Raw genomic sequence first — 17,492 nt, 5'->3', positions numbered from 1 at the left:
GTTTATTGCAAAACAACGCTTAAAATGTGTTAATTGTGTTATTACTATATTTCCATTTTATTGATATTATAATTTATTTTATTTATATTTTTACATATTTCTTTTTTAATATATATTGATTCATTTCTACCTTGGCAAGTTCATTTTTTTCAATTTCTTTTGATTGTATTCTTGGTACAACTGCTGTAAATAGCTGCACCCTGTTATAATAAGATATGACCAACATTGACACAACATTTAATACATACATATTATTATATGGATTTGTTTTACCTTTTGCAGAAATTCAAATTTCACTAAATAGTTGTATACAGACAAGCCAGATATCGTGATGTAAATCTTATTCACTTAATAAATCTAAAATTTAAGTTTAGAGTAAGTTTATTGGTTCACTTGAGGCTAATATCCGTTAAAGGCACCTGTTTTGTTTGCATTATACTTCACTACAGTGCTCACACTCAAAGTAAGTTATATCAGAGAACAATGGTTTTATTTACGAGTAGTCAATGAAATGCATAGTGCCTCTTTTCAGCTGTAAATAACGATTCCTGAATTGTTGGACAGTGTTCTGGTTAAAACAGTTTTAAGAACTATTACATTGTTATTATCACCATTCACCATGGTATTTGCCATTTTGAAATCCATCTTTAAATGGTTTTATTTTATAAAACATGTCATGAGCTGTTTGATAATAGGTAATTGCCCAAATTTTAAATTATGACCAATCAATTTAATCAATGAAAGGCAGTTAAAGAAAAATATTTACCAACATTTGTAGTTAAGGTGAGTATTGTGTTTTTAAAAATCGTTAAATATTGATATCTTAGATTTTCGTATATTTTAATCACTAGCTATATAACTGACAAGATTACATCTCAAATTTAAAACAACTTTACTGATTTCTATCAAAAATATTCAAAGTTTCTTACCTTGAATTTTATTCGTAATATCAATCTACATGTGCCGTGATACTTCAACGCCATGTTTACGTAAAAACATATAAATCAGGAGGGAGTGAATATTGAAAAAAATTTTTAAAGTGGAAGTTTTGACAACCAAAATCCGCCATTACCGCCATGTTTTTGACCACGCGGCCGCGCGATTATAATTTATAGTAATTTTCATGACGTTTCCCCTCCAGGTCTTATAGAACTCAATGGCTATAACCCGGGCGATGATCGGGGACGCGCCGATTAAATTCCTGGTCAGCGGCAAAAGCCTTGACATAATAATCGCTATAAGTACAATATGTTTCTTGTATAAAATTTCATAACACAAATCAACACAAAGTATACAGCACAGCGCCCACATTGCATTATATGTTCATTTGGCTTTTACAAAATATGCGGTCTTTTTTATAACGAATGTTACTGCAAACGCGCATTGTGAAGTATATTATTCTTTGTTATTGAGCTTGCTTGTAATATGTTCTAAAAGATATTGATGATGCTCAAAAGTATTCTAATCGGTAAGTCTTTTTTATTCGGCACTTTTAAATCTTACAATTTATGTTTTGTATTATTATATAATTGTCATGTCTGATTATGGGCAAGCAAAGTACTCTTTCAGAGTTTGTCCAAAGTCAACATTCAGACAACTTGCATGAAAGTACTGCCCACATGAATCACATCCCAACCAGTCTTCACCATCATCTATCTTGCAAATCTTGCATACCAAACTATTTCTCCTAATAAAATAAATTTTACACATTTTACTTATGGTATAGTAAAATACACACAATTTATAACATTACAAATGTCAGATTGATTTTATGGATAATTCCAACAAATAAATCACGACTTTAATGTTTTTGTCTAGTTTTATGTTTTTGTCTAGTTTAATGTTTTTGTCAATTAAATAAAATCTATAATTTGCCCCTTTTATTAAAATATTTAAAAAAATGTAATTTTTTTGTTATTACTCATAAATGTCATCATAGCAAGAACCCATAATCTGAAGTCACATGCTGCCTCACTTTTCTCATGTCAAACTTTGCATTTATGTCAAGATTTTGACTCAGATATTCAGCAAACTGAAATGATAAAAATAAAAGAAATTTTTTTTAAATTGTTATTTCTTAGAACACAATGTCAAAACAACTACCAGGCAAATAATTATTCCACAGTTAAACCCATCCTCTTGCACATAGTGTAGGCTGAATAATAGACCAAGTTGATGTTCCACCCACTTTTAGATCAACAAGGGCACTTTATAAACAAAGGGATTATATTATCAACTGCACTATATCAATGTTGCTGTGTGTATTCAAGACATTGAAGTGATTCATTGAATTGAAATTTCAAATACTGGTATTTGTCAAGGAAGTAATGTATGTATACTTACCAAATGCTTTTGATAAACTGTGAAAGTTCAAGTCTTGTTGCCTCACTGATAAATTCTTCTACATGACCTTCCATAGGATCAAGGTAGTATACCATCTCTTTTTGTTTGTCGATTACCTTTAAAAGTGACAATATTGAAAATAATAAAAATTTGTTGCCTAGTCTTAGCTATGTTGCATCCATATTGTATTTACCAAAAGTGTCCAATGGCTCCCAGACATATTGAGAGGAAATATTATTGTGTCAATTGCCATGAATTTTGATCTGCCCACAGTCGACGGTACTAGATCCCTGCACCAACTGACATACATATGATTCTGCTGGTAGGACACCAGGATATTCACATGAAAGTTTCCATAAGAAAGCGCTGATAACCTATAACAATCAGGCTCAATTACCATTTCATCATTTGTCTCTGATGCATGATAATCATATGTAAGCTGTAGAGTGTTTAATCACTTGACTTACTGTATCACTAAGCCATCCAGGTGCCACAGTTTTATTTTCAATTAGTGTGGCAGCATATTTAGTCATCTCATTTGGTGGAATGAGGGTCCATAGATCCTGAAGAGTCACTTTGTTTGGTCCAAATTCTAGCATTTGATCACCTAACTTAATTCCATTTAGAGAGGCATTCAGTAAGCGATCCAGTGGATTTGACTTGTGCTCAGCTGAGATGTCAACACTACAGTTGCCATTTAGGAAAAGAAAAGTGGACTATGTGTAATGGTATAGTCCTCACTCATATTAAATAATTACTACATAGTAAATTTAATACTACACTGAAATGTTACTACCCCCCTCTCATCATTGCACAAATATTTTTGGAAAATTTTTCTCCATTCAATATTTCTCTATTGCTATGTGTTTGTACCTGCTTGAATTGCTTTTTTCATTCTCCTGGTTTTGCACTTTAGTGGACACCTATGAAAATAAAAAGACTACTTTCAGAAAATACTCGTGACGAGATGTAATTTAAAGAATTACGAACAACTTTTTCAAACGTTGTTTTCGAGTATGGCAAAAATGAGTGCGATTTAGAAGACAAAAACCAAAATTTTGGTGATGCCCTTCGTATCGTATATCTAATGGCTGGTGAAAATTACTTTTTAAACAATACTTTAATAAGATATTGGAAAGTAAGATAAGTGCTTTTGTCTTTTTACTCTTTTCGGACGGATAAGAAATTTTTAAACATAAAAGTAATCATTTGAGAGAAGCTTTTTAAGAAATGACAAGAAAGCAATTCAACTTGTCTTACTTGTGCCATTTCATCGCCCACATTAGTAAGATCTATTGTAAATGGTGTAGATTTTTTTGTCTTGCGTCGTCTGGGAGGTAGGGCCTTATGAAAGATTTGATGGTATTTTGTCTCGGTAACCTTTAATTTTTTTCACAGGACTCAATCAAGAGGCAAACCATTTTCTGTGGAAAGTTTTGTTCAAGAAACTGTTTCAAGCTTTCAGCTTTTTGCACTGCTTCTTGTAGAGTGGTCTCGTTGTCGATCAGGAAGGTCATACTGTGTATTTGGCCCAGTTGTTCTTGCAAGAGCTTTCTGAGCCTTTTGGAACTTTTGTTTGAAGTAGTTTCAAACTTAACTGTTTCTTCGTGGGTATGTCGTGGATATTTTTGTTATCAGAAGACAACGATTCTTGCATAACAACGTCTCTTTTGATGGTGCTCCATGATGACGTATTGGCTTCCTTTAGTTCTTCTGGCGTAGTATCTTGTGGCAATCCAAGAGGTTCATTGTCGAGAGTGATGAAAACGCTATTTCGGTAGTCTTCTGGAAGACTTTCGAAATCCCACTCGTCATAGAAAGAAAAAACTGCGAAAAAATGTTTGCAAGGGAAATGGGTAGTGTGCCATATGTTGCAGGTACAACTTGGTTCTCGGAAGTCTATGAAATGTTTCTTTCCAACATTGCTCTCGCTCTTGACATTGAAGGTGCCCTTCTTTAAATTAACCGGAGTTATGTCGTCCTGTTTGAAAATGGCTGAAGCGTATCGATTTTTAAGGCAACATTTCAAAAAATGCGGAGGTCTGTTGTGCAAGTATTCTGGGATTGATGGGTTGTACTTGCAGTAGGCGCTGCTCAGTCGTAGGTTTGCATCCAAATAGTGCTGAAGAACATCGGGAATGAAAGATTCAACCAACATCACCGCAATACCATACACAGATTTGTCAATACTTTGGGGTAAGTATTCGTATTTAAAGACTCTGTTTTGAGCCTCAACGCCATTGTTAGTATTAACAATGTTGGTGACTTGCTGTTTTCGAAAAGCGTGTGCCCATCTGACAGCGCAAGAAAACCACGTACGGTCAACATATTCTCTCATCTTGCTGCATTCTTTATACACTTTGGACTCTCGAAAATCTTTTACTGCCTTGTCGTACTCCTGTTTGGTACTGACATTAGCAATCTTTTTCATTTGCAGAAGGAAGTGTTGTTGCTGTTCATATGACAATCCATTCTTGCTTGCTGAAGCCCACCGTTTTAGCGCTTGCAACCTGTGAAAGTCGCAAACATAAACCTGTACATCGGGAAAACTTTTTTCTATCGCGCCTATTTCTGCTAATGAGTAATCCACCATAAAATATTTTGGGTTCCATACTGGATTCCATCCTTTTATAATAGCCAGAGCCTCTTCAATGGCTTCTTCGGTCTCCGTCTGGCACATAAATTCAGCCACAACTTTGTAGCCAACGTTTGAATGAACGCACACAAAGAAAAGCGGTATTGCGTACTTTGTTGTTTTGTATGTGGCGTCCATGAGACACAATTGCCCGCCATAACGAAACAACATTCGTTGTTGCCAATGCTCCTGATGCACAAACAAAACTTTTATCCTCCTTTGAGGAATATCGTTTCTGGAAGCGTTATCTCTTGTGCGGTAGAAAACTTGCTGCTTGGAGAATTCTGTTTCCAGGTTTCTACCTTCCTGCGCAGGGACTCTTGATCGTCTTTGCAGTCCTTAAGGGACTCTATTGCTTTTGCTACGTGGTTTCGAATATCCTTTTTATTTGGATAGTACCGTTTATTTGTCTTGCGCGGTGTAGCCTTTTGTCCGTCTTGTGGAAATAAAGTCTCTTCAACGTATTGATCAAGACACCTTTTGACTTCTGAGATTTTAATTACATTGCGTTTTACCAAACTATAAACTTTCGTGACCAGTCGGTAATCCATTCGCTGCCCAACTGTTGCCGTGGCACCAATGGCGTGACTTGAATGAGCACTACCAAGAGGTATTTTTAGGTAAAATCGACTGCTGGCGCGAAGCTGTGAGGAGGAATCGTTATCCATTTTTTCCTTAATCTCTAAATACTCCGTTTTGCCATAACCAAGCTGTTTTCTGATGTAAATTGTTCTCGATCGATGTAGTAGTCGAGAAATACTCTGACTTGTCTTATTTGCACTTGTGCTGGGCAATCCAGTTTTCTACTGTTCTGTAATCGAATCCGTCCCTTTTCTTCATAATCATGGTCACTTTTTACGTCGTGTGTGCGAGTGCCTCTGCTGTCCTGAGAAGTTTGTCAAAATAAAACAGTGTGGTGTCAAGACAAATTGTGCACAAATAAATCTTAAATATCATAACGAAGAATACATACTTTCGCGCTCCCATGTAAACAATGTCTTGTTTCGTTGCTCACAATCAAAACGGATTTCCAAAAACTCAATTGAATATTTCCTTCTTGCTTTCAAACACTGGCGGTGCTAGAAAAAAATGATATGTTTTTTCAGCATTTTGTTTGTCTTCAAGTAAAACATTCTTATTATGCTAAGCTATGCAGATGTGTTAGATAATGAAATGTATTTAAAAGAGATAGCAAAATAATTGCCGAGTCATTGAACGGTTTTTTCCTAATGAGTTTTTTGCTAATATAGATAGAAATGACTGTTAGATTCGATTCTTCTAACTCCATAATGGAATGTCTTTGCGACTATAAAATGTTAGTTGGTCATGCAATATTAAAGAAGGGGGAATGTAGCAGGCTTGGCTGCCCAATTTATGCGTCGGTTGAAAATTTCTTGGTGTTTTCTCGCTTTAATTTGGGGTAAGATGCTTGATGCGGTTGAGTTGATTACCTGTATGAAAAACGTTTATTGCCCCTTGTTTTTGAGTGGTTGTCAGCTTTCACAAACGAGATAGAATCAATTACCTAAATTCAAAAACCTCTTTCACTTTTCAAATATATTAACGCGTGAAATCAATTTATCAAGGTTTACGTATTACGGCCTTTGAAAGTTAACTGTTCAACAATTACAAAAACCTTTTCAAGCCGACAATTTGAAGAAATAAATTATAAAACATACTTCAAAAAACATGATCTTGTAAACTTAGCTATATTAGCTTTATAATGACTATGAAATAATGTCAAAATATTGCTTTTAGATTTTGTTTCTTGCTATTATAACTGAAATTTTGAGTTAACATGATGTTTTTCGGAATATGTTACAAATTGTTTGCAGTATGGTGCAACAATTGAAAAAAACTACGAGACCTGAAACTGTTCAAGAAGTTCTTCCATTTGCTCCACCGTTCCATCAATGTATCCTGTGCAGTAATTTTCCAGAATTTGCACACTTGCGAGTTTTTCTCTAAGGAAGTTTACTTGTTTATTTGAGCATTCTGCAGATTCACGCTGAAGAATTGTCTGCGCCATATACTGAGTATGAAACACGAAATTTGTTCCTTAATATATTTTAGTCTGTTGAAATGTTTAATAATGAGCCAGAGCAAACACTCGAACGCTTATACGTCTTTATATGAATTTCATTCCACGAGCCAGTAATGTGCCCACTATTTTTTTCACTTTTGATGCGAGGTTTTTATATTTTTTCTTAGCTAGGTGGAGTTAAGCCGAGACCTATATATTTTGAGCAGAATAATTAGGATTAGAATACTTTTGAGCATCATCAATATCTTTTAGAACATATTACAAGCAAGCTCAATAACAAAGAATAATATACTTCACAATGTGTTATGAAATTTTATACAAGAAACATATTGTACTTATAGCGATTATTATGTCAAGGCTTTTGCCGCTGACCAGGAATTTAATCGGCGCGTCCCCGATCATCGCCCGGGTTATAGCATTCCCCACGACTTGAAGACATCTAATCATACCGCTTTCCTCGCCTCGTGCAGTTCGAAAGTGCTCTATTGAAATCGCCAGATTAGTCTTTGTTTTACTTAGTTACGCCTGAAATATTTGTTTTGTTTGATTTTTCGTATATTTTTTGTAATTCTTACTTTTAAAAATTATGGGAAATAAACGGAATAAAAAGAGAAAAGCGGTTAGAACTCCGCCATCAAAAATCAAGAAGATGGCCAAACATGGCCGATACTGTGATGAAACTTGGCAGCAATACGGAGAAAATTCGACAATGTCCACCTCCAATAAAAAACGTCAATGATGGTACAATTTTCATTGACTTGTCTGTGCTTTTTGAAGTGTTCATGATGTTTTATTGTCCCGAGTGTGGTGGTAATATACACTGTCATCTTGACATGAGGAAGAAAAATGGTTTCCCATTACATAATCCTTTGGGATGGTAAAGGTGAGTGGAAAGGAAGATTGACTGATGCTAAAATTGACCTCTGCAAAATTACTTATGGATTGGCAGTGAGAGAGAACCTGCATGACATAGATAAAATGGCAAAAGCAATCAAGGCATCCCTTTATCATGTGGCATCATAATGATAACCCTCAACATGAACTTTGCCCTGACACTGAAGACAGTTGGTGTGGATTAAGAAAGACCCTACAAATATACCATCATAAGAAAGGTATACCAAAAGTATTGTTGAGCCTATTGAACCCATTTATGAAAGTCTAAGTGATGAAAGCTTGTTGGAAAAGTGTACACATGGTTTTAATACAGAATGAACGAGTGTCTGAATGGGCTAATATGGGAAAGATGCCCAAAGTCCACATATATGAAACAGGAACCGTAGCACTTTCAAGCTGGCTGTGCTTAAATTCAATGAAGGAGATATATTATTCCTCAACTTATTTAGTGACTTTAGACATACTACCTGGCTTGTTTACTACAAATGGTGCATTGCATTGTGATAATTAATCAGACAAATTATCCTCCAAGAAGAGCACAGAGAAGGTAAAAGAAGAAAACACTCAGGCATAGGAGAAAGAACTGTAGATAGTTGTGAAAGAATGAAGGAAAACTTATGAACCTGGTGCCTTCTAGTCTCAAAAGATCATTATAAAACTTTTAAATGCTAATTCTCCTTTTCCTTATTCTTAGGAGGAAATTTCAGACCCAATTATTTTTTCAATATTTGCTGTAGAAAGCTCAAATTTTTGTGTAATAGTTAGTAACTGAATCTAATGCATGACACTTTTAAAATTTGATAATATTTAATAATAATGAAAATTAAGGTTCATGATCTAACGAAGAATGAAGTTTTACTGAATACCTAGTTTTCTCACTTATTTCTTTTAAAATAGCTTTTAACAAAATCAAAAGTGTCATGCACTAGCCTTCATATGCTTTGTAAACATGTATTATATATAAGTTTCTGATTAGTAGTTTTGATGCAATCGAATTTGAAAAGAGGCTCATTTTATGCTAATTAATTAGTCGCCATCTTTGATAATTAGCATAATTAATGAGTGATCAAAAAAAAAATTGTCAGATATGATTTCTCACATTCAACACTTCCCAAAAATGTTGTTTTAAAGTGTCTACCTATAAAACTAAAAAAAATTGCTCTAAAGGGGGATGACCACCTTTTTTTCCTTAGTCTTGTGTGTTTGTCATCGTTTATGTGGTTGTTTGGTTGTATGAGCTATGAAAAATTATATGTGTGTATGAAATTTATGAAATGAAAGAGAAAAGAAATCGTCAGAATGTGCTCACGAGCGATGCAATTTTCAAACGTCGCATGCTTCATGATTCCGTAAACACATCGTCATTTATGTCTGTAAAACGTACAGTGGTAAGTAAATTTTTTTAATGATTTATAATATAGATTTTGAACAAATTATCTGGCGAGTGCATTTTATTTTATATTTGGGCATAAAGGAAACAGTAATTTTGAACATTTTATGAATTATGCTGTAGAATGTTGTCATTGTTATTGGGGTTTAGTTGAGAAGGACCTAAAGGCAACACATTTGTTTTTTTTGTTCATTTTATTTTAAATTTTAATTTGTCAACGCTGCATTCGTTTATGTGTTAAATGAGACAACACATCTTTGACTATAATGGTAGCAAATATTTAAACAAAAGCAACAACCTCAGTTTGGATTTAATCAAATTAATGCCCAATACAATTATATTTTTCAAAACTTTGAAATACTTTGAGACTTATTACAAAGTTACAAGTAACACAACACCTCTTACTAATCTTGCATTCTGAAATATCTGTTGGAACATGGCATTTTTTGCTTCTTCACAAAACACTGTATGTGTTGGTTTTATAAATTGTTATATGTATGTATGTATGATCTCAAAAGCACCAGATTAATTATGGATTTAAAATAAATGACAAAATTTTTTAATATTAACATATTTTGTCTTTCCAGTCTACTGAAGTTGACTTAATGTAAGTTGATGTTTATGATAAAAAGTTGTCGTTTATTTTAAATGCCTAATTGTTAAATGTGATGGGTTTTTAATTCACCCAACCATTTAATACAGTTTTGAACAATGAAAAATCAAATTTGAATCTTGGAAAAGATGACCGTGTCTACTTAATATAGGTGGACTGTTCAGTAAAGGTCACTTAAATAGTATTTATATTTTGAATTTTTTCGACATTACCACACAATTGCCATAAATAACCACTGTATGAAAAATGTATGCTCCAAACTGATGTTTTCAAACAAGTCGCATTCTTACATAATTCATTCATATTTAAATTGTTATGCATCAAGATTGTTCAGTTGTAGGGAAAAGTGTTTCAGTTCCTAAGTCCCTGACATAAAACAACTATATTACAATAAACTAAGCACCCACAAAGTAACAAAGTAATAAAAAAAATTTCATTTAAGATAATTTACTTATGAAAGATTGGCCAAAAAAAATTCCAGTACCACATCTTCCTCTATGGTATGTCAAAACTACACATTATTATTCCCAATTGCTAATTATTGCTCTAGCTAGTAAATCAATTGAATACAATATTTGTCACATTATCACTGTCTTGAGAATTTACATTTTTATTGACTTTGACATGTATAAATATTGTGCTTTAGCATATGTTTCTCTTGCTGGAAACTCTTATAGACGAAATTTCTTTACTCAAGAATTTTAAAATGAAACGAATGAACTAAAGACTGCTGAATCTATGACATTCTTCGTGAGATCAATACTTTCATTTTCTAGTCATCGTATTCATTGGAGAAGACGCCTTGCGAAAATTTCAATAAAATTGTGCAAAGCATTATCATCAAAAAGGTAAATATCATGTATTTAGTATTTGTTGTTTGAATTTCAGTGACGTAAGTAAAGTACATGGGAACGAACTCCTGAATACGAATTCCAGTTTGTCACAGATTGTAAAGATAATTTCCGTGAACATTCGCTATCTATATGTTGCTAAGAGTTTGATAAATTGTATGAATGATTGTAAGCAATGCAAAATTACATGCGATCCCAAAGACTAGTAAATTTAAATCACCGTTAGTTACTGCTTGTGATTAAGAGGTTAACTAAAAGCAGCCTACACAAGATCGAAATATCTTCGAGTCTTCGACAGAAGATAAAAACCATTTAATAAACATTCGCTCCTAGAAATGTTGGGACATAACACTTCCCAAATTTGAATTTATTGTTTTATGTTTCGTTGTACTAATCAATGCAATGTTTGATGAATTTTTAATATTCGTTTTTTAAGTAACAATAGTTGATATATGTGATTCTACAATTGTTTTCATGTGAAATGAACAAACGCGTGCTATGCATGATGGTTGTTGGCAAATTCTATTTCAAAAATCGAAAGAGTTTGTGTAAATTTATCTGTTGAAATTTAATTTTATTCTTATGGTATCGACAGCAGTAGATTGCATTTTATTTTATCGCTTAGAGTCATCAGTCAACATATTTATTTGAGAAATAACAAAAGGCTACTCTCCTTAACGGCTTTCACTTTTTATTATGCACCTGCGTCCGCAAAGAATGATGGGGTTTTGTTACGCAAAATGACGCATTTGCACATGTGATATTGTATAGTTCGCCATCTCTTACTTCGTCATGATCATTCTCGTTGAACAGAAATTATGCTCGTTATTGACTTTAATGCATGTCTATAAGCACGGTACATATTACGTAGTTGCATGTTGATTCTGTCATTTTTCTTTAAGCTTGCTTACGATGTATTCCACTATGACTTTCACGAGCCAATAGATTGGCTTTCTTTCACTACATACCGTTCTCGACTACATTTTCAAACAAATAAAAAACCTTTTTACTAATTTCTATAATTTCTGACAGAGGAATCAAATCAAGTTGATGATGCCAATTTACTCCAGGAAACAAATCAAGATGAACTAAATGGACTCGAATTAATAGACCGTGAGGTCTGCAATCTCTTTGAGGACAGCAGGCAGAATATGGACTGTCAACTTGATTTTATGTTGTTTCCTCCTGAACTTTGATGAGTGTAATTTGTTATGGCATGTCGAAAAACAATTTGTCTTTTTACAACCATTGAAATTGTTACAATGATCATAAATATTACATCCATATGCAATTGTTTAGCAAACTCAATAATTGGGGGAGAACGTATTTATACATGCAGAATTAAATTTTTTTTGAAATCCATTGTTTTCTATAGATTAAGACATGCATTCATAAATTTGAACTCTCCCCCCTTCCTCATCAACGAGTTTGCTACGCTCCTGTTATGGAATAGACAGAGTACATTAGAATATAACTAAAACATTTTTATCATTAGTCCATAGTAAAATGTAGACTTACTCTAGTAAGTTAATTAAGGTTCAATTATCGTCACGTCCAATAGAATGCCAATGTCATTAATAGGAAAGTACGTACAGGTTAGAGTTATTATAGGGAAAAAGAAGTTGATATTTTTTGTATCCAATAATTTCTAGGTAATAAGGAGAGGCACCATATCTGTTGTAAAAAATAAGTTTTTTGTTGTCATCAAGTTATTGGAATTGTCAAGGTTAGCTGAGAAGTTCATTAAGTATTCAAAAAGTGAAAATTCAATAACCATTGGGAATAATCAAGCATTGTAACTGTACAATAACTTTATTCGTAAGTATGCTTGACATATTGGTCAATGGGCAATGTGTAAATTGGTTATATTCAACGAAATTTTTTGTACCTCTTTTTGTTTCTAAGCACAGTAGATCGGGGATTCATCGTGTATATTAATCACATTCTGCTTCTCCTAGCCCTGATAACTTTCTTATGTAATCAACACCTTGGTCCTTTGGGCTTTTAATTCTTGGAAAAAATGTTTTAAAAAAAATTTCTAGAATGTTGCTATTTCGTAGAGCAAGTGATATAACTACTCTAAAAAAGTTATCTATAAAATGACCACTTTCAGCCGTCTAGAGATCTGAACTTTCAAAGTTTTCTCATTATTTTGCCTCCTCTGATCATTTGCTCATTTAATTATCTAGAGCATATACTTCTTGAACTAAGAATTCTTTTTGGAAAAGAAAAATATCATGTATCACAACTTCGTAGAGCATTGTAAACTTCGTAAGTGAGGGCCTGAGGGGGTGTTAAAGTATAATGACACGTGACATAATCAATGACATGCGTGGGTGATTAATGAGTGGTCACAGAATAAGGATTGTAACGTATCTATTCTATGTCAACATAGCGTCGGCCTTAGGGGCTTTATCTTTTTTTCTCCTCGCTTTGGCTTTGCCAATGGGCCAGTTCCTTTAGACTTTGTACTAGAAATTAGTTTTTTCTAATACGAAGAACTTGCTGTTCTATTATTTTCTTCTGACATTTTAAGTAGCCTTATGTCATTGTCGTGAGTTACATTAAGATCTGACGACGCATTTCACCAAAATATTTGACTGCTTCGAAATATGGACAAACCACTAACAAGCAATCATCGAAGGCAAACCCAAGCAGATTTTCGTGTACCTTTGACTTCTTCGACAGGTTTGGATGATTCATGAACTTTCTCTAAAATATATTCTTTTGAATATCTTATGTAGCGAAAATATTTTAACATTTCAATACGATGTAAAGTAAATGGTTTGAACCCGGGAGTATCGTTACATGTTTGTAAATGTAGATCGTCCAGGTTGGTATAGTCCTGAGAAGGACGGTTTTTGTTGTTGTTGACTGACGTTTCGACAACCTAAGCGATAGTCATCTTCACTTTGCAAACATGTACCAATACGATGTGTTGTTTGGAAACACCGAACTTGCATAATGGCGTTGAATTATACGAGCACAGCTCATGGCCGAACCATTTCAAGTTGTTTAGTATATGAATCACATCTTGCGCGCTTTGGATATATTTTGAAAGCAAATTTAGTGATATTCACATGTGAAAAGAATTATAATGTATTTCCGCTTGTAAAAGAAAACATCAGCAAGAAACTTCGTTTGCGGTTAGCAATATACTGAATATAGTGATGTTGTTCAACATATATTAATCACAATAATGGATGTTTGTTTAGGGTTTTGAGACTGGATGTAGTTTATGGCTTTGAGACTGGATGTAGTTTATGGCTTTGAGACTGGATGTAGTTTATGGCTTTGTTTTCCGTGGAGTCTTACCGTCCTGTGTTTAAACAGTAGATCCAGGCGGTCCTATGAAACAATTAGTAAATGTTTGTCGATATATTCATCCATTTTGTAAGCGTCTTGCAAATTTTTTACGTCGTCGTGTACAGCATATGCCATGTGTTTCGGCTTTGAAAGCCAAAAACAATATTTTTGAATTTTGATTTGAATGCTATAATTTAAAAATGTAGACGAGAATTGGGCTTGTTTCATACGTCGCATTTTACATGAGCCAAATACATCTAAAAGATAATGAGGAATTTTATCTCATTTTCTTTTGTCTCTAATGCATTCGGCGCATGTAAACTGCGACGTATGAAGCAGGCCTTGGTATCTCATAATTCTCACTTGACAGCATGCTAAAGCGCAAAAATTTTTTTAAATATTGTAAAAGTATGTCTTGTGGTCTTGACTCTTGAGGAAAAGTTTACTTCTTTAGACCCTGGTGAAAGTACGTAACACAACATTCTTTTTCTTGACTGACCAAGTTTTATGAAGAAAAAATGGTGGCCACTTTTTACGAAGTAATCAAAACTAAACGGTCTAGAAACTATGATAACAACGAATAAGTTGTAAAATCAAAATTATTGTTGTTAAGACTTCTTGAAAGGTTCCATGACTATTTGATACATTATGGTAAAATTTCAAAAGTCTAAATGTAACAAGTTTAAAGCAGCAGCAAGCGAAACGTTTTCACAAATTATGTATTTTAAGATGTGAACAAGCGGTTTATTTGTCTGTATCTAAGATACCGCAGTGGAGAGGGAGGGTCGGGGGGGGCATACCATCACTTCTTCTGTTTTCAACTATTGAATTGGGTAAAATTCAGCGTCCTTTCAAATATTGTATATTCTTGTGCTATTTAGCCCACCTCTCTTCTCTCTCCACTTGAACAAGCTTTCTTCACGAGGGAGTGGCTGGAGTGCGTTGTTATGTCAGTTTCAAACGTTGAACTTTACATCAACCGATGCATCAAAAATAAAAGAATGTGAGATAAATCACCAATTGTCACGAGTTTAAATATTAAATCATGTGAGAAAAGTTCTTACTCAAGCCAAGCGCATTCGTTCTATATATAAGTATTTTATTATAATTTTTGTTGATTTTCTTACGCTACACAAAGCGGGAATGGCAGCCGGATTTTAGTCGAGCTTTGCAAATATTTGTGTGGTCATTATTACATATGCATCATTTTATACATGAATTAGATAAGTTTGGGTTAGCTTCCTGGGGCTGACAAATAATTTAGAAACGCATTTAAAAGTACCTATACGGAAAAAGATAAAGAAACCATCGTATGTAGATTGCTTTTTCTTAAAACATTGATATAATCACAATTAGTCATATAAAGCATCAATAAACATAAGATTTAAGGTCATAACATAAGTTTTTGAAAAAATTATTATAATATTTAACTATTATAATTCATGCAATGAACGATTAGTTATTATCGTAAGATTATAAAACTTGAAAAATACCTTAGAATCAATCATGCAAGTACTTTTTTGAATGAGCGTTATAGAATCAGGCACAAATGTTAACGAATGTTTAGTCTACAAACGTTTGTACGAATCATTGAAGAATATGCGTCAAAAATTTCACCATCATAAACAATTCTTCTTTTAAATCATTTTTCGTCTTATTATCAATGTAATAATTTTATAGTTCCTCACTTTCCTGGATTGGGAGAAGTGAGTTTATGGCAACATCTTGTTCAAAATCATGCTGTTCCTCACTTTCTTGGATTGAGAAGAGTGGGTTTATGGCAACATCTTGTTTAAAATCATGCTGTTCTCACTTCTTTCTGGATTGGGAGGAGTGGGTTTATGGCACCATCTTGTTCAAAATCATGCTGTTCTCACTTTCCGGATTGGGAGGAGTGGGTTTATGGCAACATCTTGTTCAAAAATCATGCTGTTCCTCACTTTCCTGGATTGGGAGGAGTGAGTTTACGGCAACATTTTGTTCAAAATCATGCTGTTTCTCACTTTCTTGGATTGGGAGGAGTGGGTTTATGGCAACATCTTGTTCAAAAATCATGCTGTTCTCACTTTCTTGGATTGGGAGGAGTGGGTTTATGGCAACATCTTGTTCAAAATCATGCTGTTCTCACTTTCTTGGATTGGGAGGAGGGTTTATGGCAACATCTTGTTCAAAATCATGCTGTTCCTTGCTTTCTTGGATTAGAGGAGTAGGTTTATGGCAACATCTTGTTCAAAATCATGCTGCCACTTTCTTGATTGGGAGGAGGAGTTTATGGCAACATTTTGTTCAAAATCATGCTGTTCCTACTTTCTTGGATTGGGAGGAGGGTTTATGCATAAATCTTGTTCAAAATCATGCTGTTTCTCACTTTCTTGGATTGGGAGGAGTGAGTTTATGGCAACATTTTGTTCAAAATCATGCTGTTCCTCACTTTCTTGGATTGGGAGGAGTGGGTTTATGGCAACATCTTGTTCAAAATCATGCTCTTTCTCAGTTTCTTTGATAGGAAGGAGTGGGTTTATCCCAACACCTCTATCAAAATCATCCTGCTCTGCAATTTCTTGAATAGACAGTGAATTGATTTCAATACCTTGATCAACATCGTCTCCCTCAAGCTCAATGCAATCATTTACCCTTGCATTTTGTTCTGCATCATTTGCACTTTTTACCTGCAAATACTGTGGATGTTCGTCATTGTCATTGTGTTCATTTTTCGAATATAATGTTGCAAAATCAGAATGTGGTAGATGAAGTAATCCAAATCACGTGGATGGATTAACATGTAATGTATATGTAAGAGAAGGAAGATCTGTATTGAAATCGCTTGAATTTGAGTCCAATGGCTCAGAATCTTGTGGATTAGGAAAGTTAGTTTTAAATATGAATCATAAGATGGAGCTGATAAATCAAAATGTGATGGATTTGGTGAATCAGAATGAGATTGATCAGGTGAATATGCTGAATCTGATTTAAATGAATTTGAATCCAATTCTGGTTGATCTAAATCAGTATCCCATGAGCATGGCCAATCTGTTGAATGCAACACTAATGAATTAGAATCTAATGGATCTAATAAATTGGTTGCATCAGATTCCAACGAATCTGAATCGGAAAAATCTAATGAATCAGAACCAGATGCATCAGGCACATCTTGTGCATATTATTCAGGTGAATTTCAATCAAAACTGTTCACAGAAACAGACGAATCACTTGAGTTAGAAAGCGATGGATCTAAAGAATCAGAATCAGATGGATATGATAAATCTGATTCAGATGAATTTGAATCTGATTCTGATAAATTCAAAGAATGAGAATGTAATGCATCTGGTGGATCTGGTGGCTCAGGTGAAACTGGTGAATATGATGAACATGATACAGGTGAATTTGAATGATATAGACATGGCAAGCTTCTTGAA

The 17,492-nt window shown here is 34.0% G+C and overlaps 1 protein-coding gene and 3 long non-coding RNA genes across 4 annotated transcripts in view; 2 read left to right on the top strand and 2 right to left on the bottom strand.

Moving 5' to 3' along the window:
- LOC124451822 (anaphase-promoting complex subunit 1-like) overlaps positions 1–17,492 on the top strand; it is a 61,109-nt gene that overhangs the window by 25,763 nt on the left and 17,854 nt on the right. The gene's annotated exons all lie outside the window — the stretch shown is intronic.
- On the bottom strand, positions 1,460–1,966 carry LOC124451825. Its single transcript, XR_006950691.1, has 2 exons — positions 1,922–1,966; positions 1,460–1,687 (listed from the first exon to the last, which is right to left on the bottom strand). It is a non-coding gene; the product is annotated as an uncharacterized LOC124451825 (long non-coding RNA).
- Positions 3,040–3,736, bottom strand: LOC124451831. The gene is made up of 2 exons (XR_006950695.1): positions 3,604–3,736; positions 3,040–3,266 (listed from the first exon to the last, which is right to left on the bottom strand). It is a non-coding gene; the product is annotated as an uncharacterized LOC124451831 (long non-coding RNA).
- Positions 3,993–4,954, top strand: LOC124451828. The gene is made up of 2 exons (XR_006950692.1): positions 3,993–4,539; positions 4,781–4,954. It is a non-coding gene; the product is annotated as an uncharacterized LOC124451828 (long non-coding RNA).

Source organism: Xenia sp. Carnegie-2017, unplaced genomic scaffold (genome assembly GCF_021976095.1).
Source record: "Xenia sp. Carnegie-2017 unplaced genomic scaffold, XeniaSp_v1 HiC_scaffold_24, whole genome shotgun sequence".
In the NCBI taxonomy this organism is placed as follows: domain Eukaryota; kingdom Metazoa; phylum Cnidaria; class Anthozoa; order Malacalcyonacea; family Xeniidae; genus Xenia; species Xenia sp. Carnegie-2017.
This window is presented reverse-complemented; position numbering and strand designations above follow the sequence as displayed.